Genomic DNA, 19,175 nt, shown 5'->3' with positions numbered 1-19,175 from the left:
ACAACGAGATACCACTAATCCCCTATTAGAATGGCCAAAACCTGGAACACTGACAACACCAAATGCTGACAAGGAAGTGGAAAAACAGACACTCTCTTTCACTGATGGTGAGAAGGCAAAATGGTACAGACACTGTGGAAGACAGTTTAGTGGTTTCTTACAAAACAAAACACACTCTTACCGTACGATCCAGCAGTTGAGTCCTTGGCATTTACCCAAAGAAGTTGAAAACTTACGTCCACACAGAAACCTGCATATGCACATTTATAGCAACTTTATTCATAATTGCCCAAAGTCAGAAGCAGCCAAGACATTCTTCAGTAGGTAAATGGGTAAATAAACCTACAACAGTACTAAAAAAAATACTGTCTTATTTTTTTTTAAAATGTGCTAATGGAAGACGACTACGGACTCTCCCAGGTAGTCAGTGTTTTCTATCTGATTTCCAGAGACAAGACACCAAGCAGGTGTTTTCTTTCTGCATTACAGAATGTGAATTGATGATGTCTCTAGGTGCATTATTTTTTAGCAGATTGGTTAAAGAGGTGGTGATCAGATTTTTAAAATACCAAAACATATCTCTAAACCCATCCTACCTGGAAGTTTCTTCTTTCTTATTCTCTCTCTTTCTTCCCATCATTTTACTTTCTAACTTCCTCTTTCTTGCGGTTTTTGTTTCCTTTTCCCTCGGGTTATTAACATCAGCAACTCACAAATGGATTACTCATTAGTGTGAGTAAGGGCCTCACTTGACCCATTTGTAAAATCAGACTTATTTTAGTTCTAGGAGTGTAGCTGAGGTGGTGTTGGCTTCCTCTCTTTGAAGTGTTTCACAAACTAAAAATACATGTATATTTTATCTAAAAAAATAAAATGAACTCCCATGTACCCACATTTGCCTACTATTTGCCTCTCCCTAGTCCTGCCCTCCACTCCAAAGATTCATTATCCTGAAATTATGCTTACGATTCTCTTGTTTTAACTTTATTGCTTTACCACATAGAGTTGCAGTGCTAAAAGGTACGTGGTTTAGTTGTGCATGTTTTGGGCTTCATATAATGTACTTTTTATTTCTGCAACTTGCTCTACATCTCAACTTCATCTCAGTATCATGTTTATAAGACTCAGTTCTTGATCTGAGCAGTCATAGTTCATTTATATTGTTCCATGAGAGTCTAAAGGATGAACATACTGCCATTTTGTATCCATTTTTTTTTGTACCCATTCTTTTGTTGAAGGACATTTGAGTTGTTTCCAGTTCTTGAATAATATGAATCTCAATGTTTTTGATGAGCATATGAATGTGTTTTTTCTGGGTATACATACAGGGAATGGAACCAGAGGAGATGCCCATCTTTATTTTTATGAGATAATGGCAAACTCTTTTCCAAAACAGCTATATCAGTTTATATTTTTACCAATAGTATATGAGAGTTCTTTTTGCATCATATCCTAACCAGCATTTGATATTTTCCAACTCTGAAATGTTTGCCAATTTGGAGGATGAAAACTGATAACTCCTTATGATCTTAATTTGTGTTTCCCTGATTACTACTAAGATTAGCATGTTTTTCAAACATTTTTGGGGCAGTCATATTACATGTCTGTGAAATGCCTGCTCATGCTTTCTGCTCATTTTTCTTTTGGGTTGTTCTTATCTTTTTATATTGATTTCTTAACATTTTTATGTGTTCTGGATGCCAATATGTTCATTATGTGTGTTACAAATATCTTCTTCCAGATTATGACTTGTCTTTTCATTTTTTATTGAGGTATGCTTGACATTCAATGTCATATTAGTTTCAGGTATAGTGATTTGACATTTGTATACATTGATAAATGGCCACCACAATTAGTACATTACAATCTGTAAATTAATACAATATTATTGACTATATTCCCCATGCTGTACATTAAATACCCACAACTTAGTTATTTTTTTGCAAGTTATTGGGGTCTTTTTTTTTTAATTTAAATTCAGTTAGCCAACATAATACATACTTAGTTTCAGATGTAGTATTCAATAATTTATCAGTTATGTATAACACTCAGTGCTTTGTTATTTTATAACTGGAAATTCTTAATCCTTTTCACCCCCACAACCCCCCTCTGGCAACCACCAATCTCTTCTATCTATGAGTCTGAGTTTTGTTTTGTTTTGTTTGTTTTGTTTTTTAGATTTCATATATAAATGAAATCATGCAGTATTTGTCTTTGTCACACACACACACACACAGAGATATATATATCTGTATATTATATATATCTATATCTATCTATCTATCTATCTAATCTTATTTATCCACTTATGTATCCATGGACACTTGGGTTGTTTCCATATCTTAGCTGTAAATAAGGTTGCAATGAACATGGGGATGCATATATCTTTTGGAATTAGTGTTTCCTTTTTCTTCAGATAAATGCTCACTAGAGGAATTGCCAGATCATATGGTACCTCTATTTTTAATTTTTTGAGGAACCTCCATACTGTTTTCCATAGTAGCTGTACCAATTTACATTCTAATAGAGTTCCTCTTTTTCCACATCCTCACCAACATTAATTATTTCTTGTGTTTTTTTATTTTAGCTGATAGGTATAAGGTGATACCTCATTGTGATTTTGATTTGCATTCCCCTGATGATTAGTGATATTGAGCATCTTTTCATGTGCCTATTGGCTAATAATGGTGGCTCTTTGATAATCAAGGGTTCTTAATTTTAATGTATTAGAATTAATCAAACTTCCTCTGTTAGAACTTTGTGAATCTTGTTTAAGAAACTGGGGTCATAAAATATTTCTTCCATAATTTTTTCTAAAAAACAAAAAATTTTACTTTTCACATTTGAATCTTTAGTGCAAACTGAAACTGAAATTTGGGGTATGGTGTAGGGTATACATTCAAATTTCATTTTTTTTTCCATATAGTTTTCTAGTACCATTAATTGACGAACTCTCCTTTTCTGAGTGGTCTGTAATACCACTTCTGTGCTAGAGCAAGTTTCCACATATGTGTGGGTCAACTTCTAGACTCTACATTCTATTTACTCCTATACCAATCCCATAGTGGCATAATTACTATAGCTTTATATTAAGTTTTAATATCAGAGTAGAGCAGATTTCCTCATTTTGTTATCCTTCTAGAGTGTCTTGTATTTCTTTTCTTTGTGTGTGTGTGTGTGTGTGTGTGTGTGTGTGTCTTGGTATTTCTTGACCTTTGCTATTCCACACCTGATTTTAGAATCAGCTTGCCAAGCTCTGTTGGGATTTTACTTGGAATTACCTTGATTTTTAGATCAATTTGGAGAATATTTATATCATTATGATACTGGTTCTCTCTTCCCATTATTATTTCCCTTCTTTTTACTTAAGTCTCATTTAATATTTTCATTTATCTTCCTTTAATATCTATTCATAGGTATTTTTAATACAATATTTAGATGATGAATATTTTTAGAGTTGTATTTTCTGTTTGTGGATTCTAGAAATGTGTTGACTGGGGCAATCTGGATTTGTAATAATTTGTGTGTTCTTTTAGATTTTCTATGTAAACAAACATATTCCCTGAAAATTTTGGCAATTTTACTTCTTATTCTCCTTTCCTTCTCCCATTATACCTCCAATACAATACTGAACTGGAAGTAGTAATAACAGTGGGCATCCTTGTCTCATTCATGACTTTAAAGAGAGGGACTTCAGAGAGGAGAGGAAATATTTCACATTTAATGTTTATTCTATGTAATTGGTAGCTGCTTTTTATCAGAATGAAAGTTTCTTCCCATTCCTGGTTTGCTAAGCATTGCTTAAAATCATGAATTCTTTTTGCTGTATGTCAAACATTTTTTCTACATTGGTCAAAACATTCTTGTGCTATTTCTCCTTCATTTTGTTAATATGGCCATGATAAAAGATTTTCTAATGTTGAACTAATTCTGCTTTCCTGAAATAAACTTAATCGCATCATGGTTTATTACCTTTTTTATACATTGCTAAATTCAGGCTGCCAACATTTTATCTGTGATTTGTACATCCATGTTCATGAGAAAAATTGCCCTGTAAATGTTTATCCTTAGAGGGCCCATATTTGCCCTTTGGTATTATGGCAATACTTGCTTTCCAAAATGAGTTAGGTAGTGTTCTCTGATTTTCTATTATCTAGAAGAGTTTAAGACTGGAAATCTCTTCTTTGAATGCTTGTCCCATTTGTTTCTGTGCTTTTTAATTTGATTCCTTTCATCCCACTCCCAAGTCTTCCTTACCCACACCTCTTCCTCCTGTCTCTTTATTTGTTCCTTCCTGCTATATTCACTTTCTTATTCCTTAGAGAGCTTCTTGGACTTAAAAGCATCAAGGAAATTGTACTGAAGCCCAAGTTTCAAGATATTTTAACTGATGTTTTTAACATTTCCAAATATAACATTTCTTTGTGTTCAGTGTGACCAATTAGTACTGCCTAGATGTGAAAAAAACCTTGCAGTCATTTAAAATAATACTGATTGTTAAATGAGAATTTCAGTCCTCTGTTCATAACTACTTATTTTGAAATATTTTTGAAATCAATTCAGTCACATTCATAACACGGTAATTCTAGACCTCTCTGCCTTGTGACACTCAACAATGAAGGGAAACAATTCAGTTATGTAAAGAACACATCAAAATTTCATGAGGGCAAGAGCCTTTTCACAAATAAGCTATGATGATTTTCCAGGTTTTTCTATGAACCTTTAGTTCTATGCTTTATATTTCATAGACATATATCCTCTCTTCTTTCAGATAGCACAAATGCAATTTTCTTGATGGATCATTATTTCTGAATGGTAATGATTACTTTAATTCTCTGTAAGAAAAATCTGGGACCTTTTTTTTCCCTTTATTTTAGTTGAAATGTAAATATTTTAAAACCCTCCATGTCAATTTGATTTTTTTAGTAACTTTGTAGCTAAATACCAAATGCTCTTACAAAAAATGCAAATCTCTTATTCAAAATATAATTAAATTATACCATACACAGTTTATAAGCAATTACAGACACATAATGTGTATAATTTGGCTTTTTAAATAAAAAGGCTATAAATGCACAGCTACCATATTAGAACAAGAAATATTTCTTTGGAAATAAGATATACTATAGCAAAAATACCATTTCAAGGTAAGGATGAATGTAAAGTAGGTCTCTCTGAGAGAATACCAAGTAATCCTCCCTCTTTAGGAATTCTACAGGGTCCTGCTAGTTAATTAGGCCATTTTATGCTGAGAGCAGATAACCAGCCTCAGAATCTATGTGACCTTAATGATTGTTAAGATTTCAGTGTCTGTTTTGTATCACTTCTTGTGAGCAGGCCCTCCCCAAAAAACCTTAATTGAATTGGAATATTCCAAAGGATTTCTGAGTTTCCATAGATTTTAACCAGAAATGCCATTTTTCTCAATCCTAGTGTTGGAGGACACTGTAATGAGTTACCCAAATACCCATTCAGGAAGAAGGACTTAGTGTTGGTTTTCTAGGAATGATGGGGGAAAATGCCATAAACTGGGTAGCTTCAAACAACAGAAACTTATTTTCTCCCAGTTCCGGAGACCAGAAGTCTGAAATCCAAGTGAAGCAGGACCTCACTCCTTCCAAAGACTCGACGGTAGAATCCTTGTTTCTTCTAACATCTTGTGGCTCCAGGTGTTTCTTAGTTTTGGGTTGGAGAACTCCAGCCTTTGTCTTCTCCTGGCTTTCTTTCCTGTGTCTCTTTGTCTTCTCTTCTGTCTCTTAATAAGGACACTTGTCATGGACTTAGGGGCATTTGGGTAGGCCAGGATGATCTCATCATGAGATCTTCAACTTAATTACATCTGCAAAGGCTCTTTTTTTCAAAGGAGGTCACATTCATAGGTTGTGGGAGTTAGGATGTGGATATCTCTTTCTGGTGATCACTATTCAATCTGCTGCAGACTTATTTCTCCAACTACTGCTATGGCTACCAGAAGGTAGTCTCTCCTGTCAGCCTTCTTTGGGGATTGCCTCTTTGGGGATCTGCTTTGCCTAAGGCTTCCTTCTATGGATAGCCCATAAGAAAGTGGATATAGGGGTGCCTGGGTGGCTCAGTGGGTTAAGCTTCTGCCTTTGTTTCAGGTTATGATCTCAGAGTCCTGGGATCGAGCCCCACATCAGGCTCTCTGCTCAGTGGGGAGCCTGCTTCCCCCTCTCTCTTTGCCTGCCTCTCTGCCTACTTGTGATCTCTCTCTCTCTCTGTTAAGTAAATAAATAAAATCCTTAAAAAAAAAAAAAAGAAAGTGTATATAAAGTGGATCAATGTGATCAAAGGGGCTATAGAGACCAGGCCTTCTTGGGCCAACTTGGAACAACACTGCAAAAACACTCCAGTTCCAGAGCCCCACTGTGGTGAGGTGAGGTCTTCATTTCAGACTATACCAGAGCTCAACTTTTCTGTCTGATCATCGTCCTCTTCCTCGTCCTCTTCCTTCTCTTTCTGTTCCATCTTCCCTTCCTCCTCCTCTTCTTCCTCCTCCTCTACTCACATCCCCTTCTCCCTCCTACTTCTCTCTTTCTCCTGAGTCTGCTTAACAGGGAACCCAGCCTGAAACACTTTGATGAAAATCATTCATTCATTTATCCACTCATTTATCGATTCACTCACTCAGTTTATTCAATTACATCAACAGATATTTATTGATCACCTACTGCATGCCTGGTGCTTTCTTTCTTAAGTATGTCACAGTGAACATATTTGAATCTTTCTTGGTAGATCAGGATCTCTCAGTGCCTAAAGCTGACCGTCCTGGGGCCTCATTTGTTAGTTGCAGATACTAAGGTCTTAGGAGAAGACCTCACAACTTGACCTGGAAGGTCTCTTCTCTTTTAATAAATCCCAACCTGACATAAGCTGCTTTTGCTGTGATTTTCACTTTTCCCCTAACGAAAGCACCCGCAAAATCCATCAACTGAACATCCTGATCTCTCAGAGTCTGTGTTGATTCTAAACTAGTCTGTGTTGTTTTTCTAGACTTTCCATACTGTTTTAGGTCCATCTCTTGACCTTTTTAAATCTCAATATAGAGACATGGAAAGAGGAAATAATGACAGATTCACAGTGTTAGAAGCATTGTAAGATTATAGAATGTTAAGGCACTGTCAGAACAAAACATTATATGCAGCCCAACACCCTTTCACTGCCAACGGGAGAAGTGAGAGCTCATGCCACAGTTGCCTGAATCATGTAGTGTATGTGACTTTGATTGTTTTAGTAGGGCTTGTTGTCTCCCCATCCAGTCTGTAAAGTTCTTTTGGACAGAATCTGAACTCATACTTTCCTACCCTGTTCAGTGTCTAGAAAAATAAGAGGTGGTTTTTTTTTTTAAGGTTTATTTTATTTATTTGAGAGAGAGTGAGTGAGAGAGAGCACAAATGGAGGGGGGTACAGAGGGAGAGGGAGAAGCAGACTCCCTCCCAATCAGGGAACCCGACTCAATCCCAGGACCATGGGACCATGACCTGAGCTGAAGACAGACACTTAACTGACTGAGCCACCAAGGCGCCCCAAGAGTTGGGTTTGAATAAATAATTGACTGATTGAGCCCTCTTTATCCAGCAAAACTCTTCCAGCCAGAGGTGTAGGGTTTTAATCTTATGTATATGCAGAGACCTCTAGAGATGTCAGATCCTAGGCTTAGCAATGATCACTATCAGGGAGTTCCTCCTAAAAACATAACCCAGCCTTGCAGAATAGTCCAGAAATTTCATATGTATGCATATAATTTGTACTAGCCCTGTTCCATTAAAGAAGTTTACAGATAACGAAACAGGTTAGTTTGCACTATTTTTAAATTTAAGTGTTGAAGTAGCTAATCATTACTGGTTTTATTCCACCTCATTCTAAAAAAGATTTGTGTCATTTATAATAAAACACATATTTCAACATTTTAAAAAAGCTAAGAAGGTGAAAAAACTGAGATAGATAATAAGCTAACGCTTGGGGGTAGTGCTAATATCCAAAGTTCATGACATTGTTAATGGTAGGTCTAAAATTTGTCTGTGAGTCCAAATAATTAATAACAGTTATGGTAGAGTGGTCCAAGCTCCCAAGACATCAGAATCTGTTTCACCCCAGATGATGAATCTATTGTAATCCTATTCCTCTTCTCAGGAAGTAGTTGAAGACTGTAGATGTGACCTATTCTTGGTAAAACAGACACGAGAGGGCACCTGGGTGGCTCAGTGGGTTAAAGCCTCTGCCTTCGGAAAAAAAAATTTTTTTTTTTTAATTTAAAATAGACATAAGAGAAATTCTTCTAGGGGAGGAGGAGCTTTTCAGGAAATGTCTCCTCATTTTATTCTCAAAAGAGAGACAAAAAATATACAGTCCCTCTCTTGCTCTGGATGTTGTTGTATCTGGATATGATGCCTGGACTCATGAGCCATCAGGGGATCAGCCTGGGAATGAGGCCAAAACATAGGAGGTGAGGGTGGGCAGAGCCAAGGGAATGTCCGTGAAGAGGAACTGGGCCCCAGGGGAGTTACATTCCCTCTGACCTCTGGTTATGTTAGTTATGGCATTTTTTGTTTACTGTTGAAGGCAACTGAGTTGGGGTTTTTCTGTGTCTTAGAGCCGAAAGCATCCTAAATGGTTTAAAAGTAGCAGTTAAGGATAAAGTTCTGAAATAAGACATACATGGATCCATCATTTAACTATGTGCTATGTAAACATGAAAAAGAATTCAAATCGTAAAATATCAGTTCTTTCACCTGTGCTTTGGGGGAGGTAAGACCTACCATACAGAGTCATTGTACAAACTTAGTGGAGAAACAAAGTGTGTGAAATGTTTAGCACAGAACCTAATGCATTGTAAGTGCTTAATAAAGAGTAGATTTTAACACTAAGGAGAAACACAGGTAATCAATATCTAAGTGACTGGCTCTTTGAAATGGCAATTGAACTTTCTCAGGCTGTAATTCAGGCTCTCAACCTGCCTTTAGTGAAGATGGGGGGCAATTGACCACTTCTTGCTTGTAAAGCAATCCATTACATGCTGGACAGCCATTATTAGGGGTCTCATTTGCTAATCTCAACTAAATATCTAAAACCCAAACCATGAACTAAGCAACCTGTATCCAATTAAGTTGTGCTCTTACTGAAAGGACACAGTAGTGTGACAAGGATAGGACTTAAATGTAACTTCCAGGTGCCCAACAGACTGTTACCAGGACAGTCTTTACTCTGTCAGGTCTTCTGGGCTTCAGTCTGCTTGTCTCTGCAGCCCTTTTGCGTCTGGTGGGTGCTGTCAATGTTAGGGACCTTTGGTATAAAGGTTCCTTCCTCCTTCAGGTCTTACAGAAACAAATCCTTTGGACCCAGCCACCAAGAAACAACATAGGATTATTTGGTTTGTTTTCAAGGAGCTGTTCATTGTCAGTCACTAAGCCAACTGCAGCCTGTCCAGTGATCTCCTAGCATTAAGTCTGGTCCATTCAGCTGGAGAAGGATTTCAATCTAATGTTGTTTGGTCCAACTGACGATCAGAATGCCCAGCATTGCGTTAGCGGCAAGGGTTGGAGAGGGTGGATATGGGAGGTGGTGGGAGCTGAGGGAGACATGTAGCAGACTACCCTGAACAAATCTCTCTTGTCTATAGACCTGCTTTTCACCTTTCTCCAAGAAGCAGTAAAAATTAGCTAATTTAATTATGTTTCTTGGGGATAAGGATCATACTTTCATTGGTACCATTTATTGCCTGAAACGATTAAGAACAGTTTGTTGTTGTTCATATAAATCTTTAAATAATGTTTAAATGTCAATAGCTTCAAAAAAAGGCATCAAGCACACTTCTAAAAACAAAAGGCATAACAAGGTAATTTACTTAAAAAGAAAAAAAGTAACATACTACATTGGTGAGGAGAATCAGGAGAACCAACCACAATGAACTCCACAGCAGAGGCCCTTCTCCAATGTCCTGGGGGTTCTTTTATAATCTCAAGAAAAAGGAGGGGGTCAGAGAATTACTGATTGGATTCCCTTGGTTTTAAGAGGATAATGTCAAAGCCAGGTTTAATTGTGGCTGGAACAATACAAAATGCTTCTGGCACTATGGAGCAATTCATTCCTGTTGTGATTTTTTTTAATGTGCAAATCAAAAAAAGAGAAACAAAATGAAAATGAAAAAAGCACACATAACCCATCACTTAGAAATCACACTTTATCTTGGTGGCTACTTTTCCCAAAAATACACACATATGCATCCATACGTATATTCACATATGTGGGACCATACATATATACTCTTGTATAAACTGCATTTTTTAAGGCAGTATAATATTACAAATATATTTCCATATCAATAATTCTGCAATTATATTTCTACAATGTAATTTTAATAGCTACATAGTATTCTATTATGTAGGCTCTATATGCTTTATATTAAATGTGGATAATTAAACCATTAGTGTGAGATTGTTGGGCTTTTCCAATGTTTTTGTTTTTATAAGTAACAGCACTATAATAATTGTAACTAAATTCCTTTATACCTCCTTTTTAAATTCCTAATTTTCTTAGTATAGTTTCTGAAAAGTGGAATCGCTGGTTCAAAGTTTTTGTACAATGTTAAGTTTTTGAACATAGATTGTATAATTCAGCAGCCACATTTAAATATTTTTAAGAATTGGGGTGCCTGGGTGGCTCAGTGGGTTAAAGCCTCTGCCTTTGGCTCAGGTCATGATCCCAGGGTCCTGGGATCGAGCCCCACATCGGGCTCTCTATTCAGCGGGGAGCTTGCTTCCCCCTCTCTCTCTCTGCCTGCCTCTCTGCCTGCTTGTGGTCTCTGCCTGTCAAATAAATAAATAAAATCTTTAAAATAAATAAATAAATAAATAAATAAATATTTTTATGAATTAATTTTCTACTTAGAGAAAAATAGTTGGCCTACTAAATTATCATACCAAAATTTTCACTTTTTTCCTTCATATTTAACAGATTCATAACCAATTGTCATAGGTCTTATTTTTACTCAAAGTTAAAATTCTTTTATTTACTAATGGATCATTTTCTTGAATTTCTTCTATACTCACAATCCCAATAACTGGGTTTGTAGCCCAATCTTTTGGTCTGTTAATATAGGCAAATCTCTCTAGTAATTCTATTCATTTTTTGATTAAATTGATCATATTGCATAGAACAGTAAGCTGTCACTATTCAAATTAAGTGAATTTAAAAGGGAATATGCTAGGCCTTTTTGATGTGCAAATTTACTTGTAAAAGCCATGCCCACATAGCAGTTAAATGCTTAATCTTTTGATGTTAGCTCAGCATGAAAAGCAACAATTTTTATATTTTGGTGGCAAACATTTACTGTAAAAACATGTATACACACACACACATATAATGTATGCAATATATATGTATATGCATATGCATACATGCACACGCATATCTAACATTTACTCTAGAAATACGCTTTATTGCTCATTTACTCTAGAAATATGCTTCATTGCTTACAGATATGGACTAAATTAATTCCCAAGCCAAATATTTGCAAGTGTGTTTTGTTATTGCTTTTAATCTGTATAGAAGACAACTAGCTGGATGCTCCCTTTTCTGCTATTTCAACCTTAGCAAATAAGAATACAATTTAGCACTTTGCTTGGTAATTAACTCAGTTCAAAGGCTCAGGAGTCGCTAATGGTTAGACAATAAACATAGTGTTTTAACTTTAAATTTTAGCCTAAGTTCACAGCATGAGCTACTTCATTCAAATAAAACTGAGAAAAATGTAGAAAAATATGACTCTTTTAGGGACAACTGTTATGACATACATGAGTTTCCTTAAGTAAATTAATTTGAACATAGAAGATGCATTTTAGAGACAGTATACTAATTCTCTATATTTGGGAGCATTGTGGACATGGGAAGTGGTAAGTCATTTTGATAGGAAAATCTGATTTTTAGAAACACAACAAATTGAGCAGCAGTTATGACTTTAATCATCTGAATGAAACAATGAGCTAATTATATATAATGACTCGCTGCTGTACTTTGAACACCTTCGGGGATCAATTTCATCCCAAAGCGAACAGAGCCAGCACCACATGGTCTGCTATCAAGCACTGACCTCTCTGATTCAAATGCAAAATGCTATTGCGGATGAAATTCACTGGGACAAAATGTTCAATAGAAAGATTACATTTCCAGTGGGGCAGAAAGATATTTGCCAGCATCTCATTAAGGCTTTGATACCAAGTCTTGGATTTCAATCAGCATTGAGATAGAATGGCAATAATCCAGTAGCAAGAATGTGTCTAGGGCTTTGTTTCCTGTAGCATTATGCATCTACATTTTTCCCATCTACAATAAAATCTTGAAAAAAATTTCAAGGGAATAGATATGGAAAGAAATAACCTTGTAGTCATTTTAATGTCAGCCACACAACGCATTCAGTGAAGCTTCTGCAGCCTGATAACTTTGCCTCTCGCTAGGGGAGGAGAAGGTGACATCATTTACATTTAGCCCAGCACGTGAAAGAGACTGAAATTCTCTGCACCGTAAATGTAGCATCAATTCTTCTACCTTTGCAGCCCCACCTCCCATCATTAATATAGTCCAGCCATTTTATCGTTGGCATTTTATCCTCTTCCCCTGGAAGTAATTTACTGACTTAATGGAAATGTGAGAGATTTGCTTTAACAGAGTTTATGAATTTAAGCAAAAGGTCCCACTGAACATTTCCCTTTGGAGAAAGGTTATTCTTTGGCCAGGAGGCATTTGTAATAGTTCAGTAATCAAAAAAGATTTGCCTCGGACTTGCTAATTTGCTCAGTCTCTTAAGTAACAAAAGGGTCTAAACTCTGCCTCTCAATTTAAAGTGAGCCCATAAAAGCTTCCAGCTTAGCAAGAAATCTAAGAATCCACAATCTGAGCTTTTAACCCCATTTCAATTTGTGCAAGTGTAATATCATTAGGGACTGATTTCTACTACAGAGTAGCTGTGGCTTTTCATGGAGTCTAGTTCTTTCCCCAGGAGGTGGTAGGGTGGGCGAACAGTCTGAAGAAGACGAACTAAGGTGGAAATGAAGCTCGTTTCCCCTAAGGCATCAGAAGCCGGGGACACTGCAGATTTCATGGGAAAGCCTGTTTCCCGTGAAACTTGTGGCCAAATGCAGCCAGGTAAGAACTCTGGGTTGGATCTTTATTAGGGGATAGAAATTTTAACTGTATTCTTTTTCATTTGCAAGGCTACTTCTGAAAAAGATACAATCAGGCAGAATCGTGACACTGCAGATGTGGCCCCAGCAGCAAGAATAGTGCCACGCACTGGGCTGCTCAGTAAGTACTGGCTGAATGAATGAACTGTAGTAGGATGGAGCCACTGTCCTTGGTCGTGGAAGCTGTTGCTTTGCCTCAGGCTGCCTCCACATCTTTCTTTGCCTGGCTTGCTTGGGCTGATTGCTCCAGTTCTGGCGCCTCTTCCTGGAACCAGCTAATCAAACCCCACAACGTAGTGGGAAAATGTGTAACAAAGTTTAGGGACTCTTAATTAACCCAGAAAACAAGTAGAAGAAAACTAACCTGTAAATCTACTATCTCGCCCAACAACCTTGGTACCTAAGAAAAAAATTCATACAATCAAGAAGCTGGGGATAACCGTATGTGCTAAATTCCTGAGACAGTTCTAATTTCCAAAATCTTGTTTCACTGCTGCTTAAATTGTTGGCCAACCAATGCTTATCATAATTAGATTGGAAGGTGGGGAGATGAAAAAAATAAGATAGCAGAACAGAGGGAGGAGGTTTTGCTAAAGCTGAATTGAACTGAATTATCTCATTCTGAGAATTATTAAACCGCACCAGGGGGGCACCTGGGTGGCTCAATGGGTTGGGCCCCGGCTTCTGGCTCAGGTCATGATCCTGGGGTCCTGGGATGGAGTCCCGCATTAGGCTCTCTGCTAGGCGGGGAGCCTGCATCCCCCCTCTCTCTCTGCCTGCCTCTCTGCCTACTTGTGATCTCTGTCAAATAAATAAAATCTTAAAAAAAAAAAAAACCCCGCACCACGTAAGCATGGACAGTCCCCACACATAAGGTAAAAGGGTTCATAATACATGCATTAGTCCTCAGCATCTTCTGATATGTAAGATAATATCAGCAGTGTTGAAACTAGTTATGATTGGTTCATAAATGCATGTGAAGAACTGACTAGAAAGAAAACATGGCACACTCAGGCAACTGAGAACAGTTTGACAGAAACATAAGCAAGACTTTTTCCTTGTCGATACCATCTTCATCTCTGTTAAATTCTTCTGAAGTATCCTGCCATCCCAGTCCAGTCTTTCTCATCACTCTGTACGGACACCACCAGGACCTTTACCTGGCCCATCTCATTGCTTTGTTAATTGGCTAAATCATTCTGGAGTGTTTCAATTTTTAGAATCAAGGAACAAAACAAATATCACTTTGGTTAGAATGAACGTTCCTGTGGACTATTACTTGCCGTAGGCGAGAGAGACGGAGAGAGTCATGTATAGGGATTTTTACCTTTGTAAGTGATGCCTGCATTTTTTAAAATTTTTCAAAATGTGGACAGATTTTTGTTTTAATTTTTAGTTAATGTACATATGTAATTTAAACAGTCAAATAATAGTATAAGGGCTGTGCCACAAATTTCCCCACTGATAATATCTGCTCTTTTACCTGTTTATCTTTCTTTCTTTTCTGTTTTTGTTTTTAAAAGTTTTGAGAAAGAGATAGTGTACACACACAAGCTGGGAAAGGTAAAGGGAGGAGAGAGAGAATCCTAAGTAGGCTTCACATTCAGCACAGAGCCCAATGCGGGGCTCGATCTCACGACCCTGAGATCATGACCTGAGCTGAAATCAAGAGTTGGACGCTTAACCGACTGAGCCACCCAGTGCCCCTATTTATCCTTGTTTCAAATAATATTCTTAGGCTACTATTTCTTCGGTTTTAGATTTTATCTATCTGCTATGGAAAATGAGAATTTGTTTCTTACCATCATAGTCTCTCCTTCCTCTCTTCTTCATCTTCCTATGGAGTTATAACATAATTTCATTCAATCAGTATTCAATGTTTACATAATTATCATGCTGTTAACATTATTCACAGCAGACTACACAGTATACCACAAATACATTTGCTTTATGGTACATTATTTGTTTTTTCTGGCAATAATTGCCTCAGATTTTCATTTGTGTAAGTTTTGGGGATTCATCCTCAGACTCTCTGAAAGAAGTATAAGCATCCTTCCAGTTCATTTAGATGTATCAAGTAATCTAGCAGTTCCATTTTAATTGTTTTACTGATATCCTACTGGAGTCCCACGTTGGCCAGCTCCCATCTGGTTTGGTTGTGTTAAATGCCTGTTAAATGCTGAGAATTCCCTTCTCCCACATCCTATATTGCCTGCTCTGTTTCACAGACCCTGTGTCTTTTTTCTTGGCTTACTCACTTGTTTTTGCAGACACTGTCACAAAAATTTCTTTTCTTCTTTTTTTTTTATTCAAATATTATAAACTTGTACAGGCAATGAAAGTTATTTCTTTGGGTTTTTTTAAGTCCCTATTTTTCATACTTGAATTTTAATGCAACTGACATAATATCTGAAACATCAAAGACCACCGAAACTCCGTAGATCACCCTTTGAGACTTTTACTGTGTTAGTTCAATAACCAAACAAAACACAATCTATACTTAGACCTATTCTTGTTGCTGTGAGAAATAGAAAAATGTGACACCAAGGAGTTTATGGTCTGACTGAGGGGTGTGGTAGTCACAGTAATGGCCTTCCAAAGATTTTCACATCCTAACTATCAGAGTTCATGAATATATTGTTCATGGCAAAAGGGAATTAAGGTGCAGATGGAATTAAGGTTGCTCCTCAGCTGGCCTTAAAAGAAGGAGATGATGGTGATAATGATGATGATGATAATGCTTCAGATGGGTTCAATGAAATCACAAGGGTCCTTAAATGTGGAAAAGAATGCAGAAAAAATGTCAGAATGATGCAATGTGAGAAGATTTGGCTGGCTATTGTTAATTTTGAAGGTGAAAGGTGGCTGTGATCAAAGGGATACAGGTAGTCTCAAGAATCTGGAAAAGACAGAAAAACAGATTTCCCCCTACCACCCCCAGAAAGGACTACAGCCTTGCCAATCATTTTCACCCAGTGAGACCCATTTCAGACCCTTGAACTATGAAACAGTAAAATAATTAATAAAAGACTAATAATAATAATAATAATTAAATAATAAATAAATAATAATAATAACTAATAATAAAATAATTAATAAAAGACTAAAGGAAATCCAGAGACATGAACGGGTAGTGACAAACATTCATTGAACACGTACGAGATGCAAGGCACATGTAAGATGCCTTAAGTCTGATGTCTGGATGGGTTAATTTCAATGATCTGATAGTTGTAAAGGAAAGATGAAAAACAGAGAAAGACGATTGCCTCTTCATAAGAGCCTTACATATTCATCAGATGAGAATTTAAATGGAATTTAGGGTGTTGTGCTCTGTTTTAATTGTTTTGCAGAATATTCCATTTAAAGTAGCAATCACTTTTTAAAATATGGCTGAGCATGGACCTTAACCTTTTAAGTTGAAAGCAAATGACTTAACTCCATCCATTCCTTTGCACCACTGAACATGCAGGGCCACAAAGACACACACCTGGACTGACCCAGCCAGCCTACTGGAGTGCCGGGGAGAAGTTTGTACACTGAGAGTATCTGGCATGATGCACATTAGCCTGGTTGAGTTTTATTTATTTTTATTTATTTATTTGACAGAGAGAGAACACAAGCAGGGGGAGCAAGAGAGGGAGAAGCGGGCTCCCTGCTGAGCAGGGAGACCAATGCCGGGCTTGATCCCAGGACCCTGGAGTCATGACTAAGCCAAAGGCAGATGCTTAACCAACTGAGCCACCCAGGCACCAACCCCCCCCCCCCGCCCCCACGGTTGAGTTTTAAGTATGTGAACAAATATGTTCAAATCTCTTCATGAAAACGTGTTCTCTCTGAGCCATTGAGGCATGCCACCTGAAACCTAAAGTTAAACAAGACAGAACAATTGTTCTAGTCCCCTAAAATAATCTGTTGAGTCAGATATTTGATTTCCTCTCATTAAGTAGAGTTTGGTCTTGGAGCTCTAGAAATTACATATTTGGATGCAAACTTACACCAAAGAGCAGAACTGAACATTGACTCCTCCCTATTAAACAAGATTAACCCTTCCCATGAGGATAAGGCCAGACTTTCAAAGTCACCTTGATTAAATCCTCCTAAAACAATTCTACCTCAAAAGCAATGCAAAAAAAAAAAAAAAAAATTGCTCACCTGTGCATCCCTTTCCCATGCTATGGATAGATCTTGCTATGTTTTTGCTTTTCTTTGCAATAAGCATCTCCAGTTGTCTTGCCTGTGAGTATTCACCAGACATAAAATCTTTCCTCTGAGAATCTGAACTGTTGTTAGTGATTAGAATTCCAAGGCAAACATGCTAAGAAATGACTACAAGGTCCTGATTATCCTATAAGAATATTCTTCAGTTGTTAATTATTTCTCACATTTGGCCTTAGCATCAACATAAGCTTCTTCCCTTCCCTCTGTAGGAAGTTGCAGTACTGTTTTCACTGGCTCCAGTTGTCAGGGCTAGTAGGTACCCTCAGTGCCAGGAGTCCTACTACAATGCCAAGAGTATGGAGTTTTTTAAAAAGAGGAGTGTGGGTTTTCAAAAATGACATTAAACAATGACATTGTAAACATTTACAAACTCCGTTATGTAAATCAAGACATTCCTTGTATGGCCTCTCCCTGGTTGCAAGTTCTTCTGCAAATAGAGGAGAAAGAAAAATGAATCCTTCATCCTGACTGCTTTGTCTCATATGCCATTGGAAGAGACGCGTCATGCATTGACAGAACAACCTTTTTTTCCCTTTGCATACTCCAGACTTGGAAAGAGAAACTATGCCAAAATCCAAGGAAACAGGAGAAAAAAATCAGAAGAAGACAGAGGTCAGTAAATGTATTAAAGGATTAGGGGCTAAGGAGGAAAGAAAAGAATTCTAAAAGACACTCAGTTCATTAGATTAGACTGTTTAAGCAACTCAGCAAAGCAATGGGCTTGGGGAGCTCTAGGGTTTTTGTTTTGTAATGTTTTTAAGTTATTAGCCTCTTATGATTAACCCATAGAGCATATACAGTTTCAAGTTCTTAAAATGAAAAAGACTCAAGGTCAGGAAATATTATATAAGGGAATACTTTGGTTAAGACAGTCAGGACTTGAATAATATCTCCCTCTGTTTCGCAGGATAACAAATCTACCTTGGATACAGGGTTTTAATTATACTTTATAGTATTTCTTTAGGGAAACTTGAAGGGGAAAAATGTTGAAAAAAAATTTTTTTAAGTAACTTCACTGGAGTGAACTGAATGAATGGCAATAAACCTTTAGGAGAATTTTCCAGAAAAAATAAATTTTTAAGAAAAAGGAAATTTTCAGGATGCCTGGGTGGCTCAGTTGGTTGAGCATCTGCCTTTGCCTCAGATCATGATCCCAGGGTCCTGGGATGGAGCCTCATGCCAGGCTCCTTGCTCAGCAGGGAGCCTGCTTTTCCTTTTGCCTGCAGCTCCCTCTGCTTGTGTTCTCTCTGTCAGATATAAATAAAATCTTAAAAAAAAAAAAAGGAAATTTTAAAGATTAAATTCTGAACTAAGAAAGCAGTATAATCTATTTTAAATTAGCATTTCATAATAAAGTAAGTATAAAAAGCAAGAATTTTATATTGTTTTCCTAGCTGCTGAAGATCCTGTTCAATTCACTGAAATACTAAGGAGTAAAGGAGCTAATGTTTATAAAGTACCTACCGTGTGATTGACAGAGTTTGTACTATGTTGTGGGCACTGTGTGGTCATTTACAGTGTGTATAAACTTCAACTAGGTACTAATATCCTCATTTTTCAGATGAGAAAACTGTGGTTCAGAGAGGTGAAGCAATTTTGTGTGAGAGCATGTAATTTGTAACTGACAGGACCAAAAAAAAAAAAAAATCCAGATCTATCTTAGTCCAAAGCATATCATAATCCCCTCTCCCCCACACTGTGCCCTCAGAGAGTTAGCTGTCTAATGGTAGATAGGACAAATCCTCAAAAACATATAACCAA

General features: G+C 37.1%; 1 protein-coding gene across 1 annotated transcript in view; it reads left to right on the top strand.

The window, feature by feature from the left end:
- The window catches only part of DYNC1I2 (dynein cytoplasmic 1 intermediate chain 2), a gene marked incomplete at its 5' end in the record, with an annotated part of 146,639 nt that overhangs the window by 58,437 nt on the left and 69,027 nt on the right, over positions 1 to 19,175 (top strand). The window contains 2 exons of the mRNA XM_080798522.1: positions 13,227 to 13,317; positions 17,962 to 18,026. The remainder of the gene's footprint in view (positions 1 to 13,226; positions 13,318 to 17,961; positions 18,027 to 19,175) is intronic.

The sequence above is a fragment of the Martes martes genome, assembly GCF_963455335.1.
Source record: "Martes martes genome assembly, chromosome: 3".
Lineage (NCBI taxonomy): Eukaryota > Metazoa > Chordata > Mammalia > Carnivora > Mustelidae > Martes > Martes martes.
The sequence above is the reverse complement of the archived record's forward strand: the minus strand, read 5'-3'. Positions and strand labels throughout refer to the sequence as shown.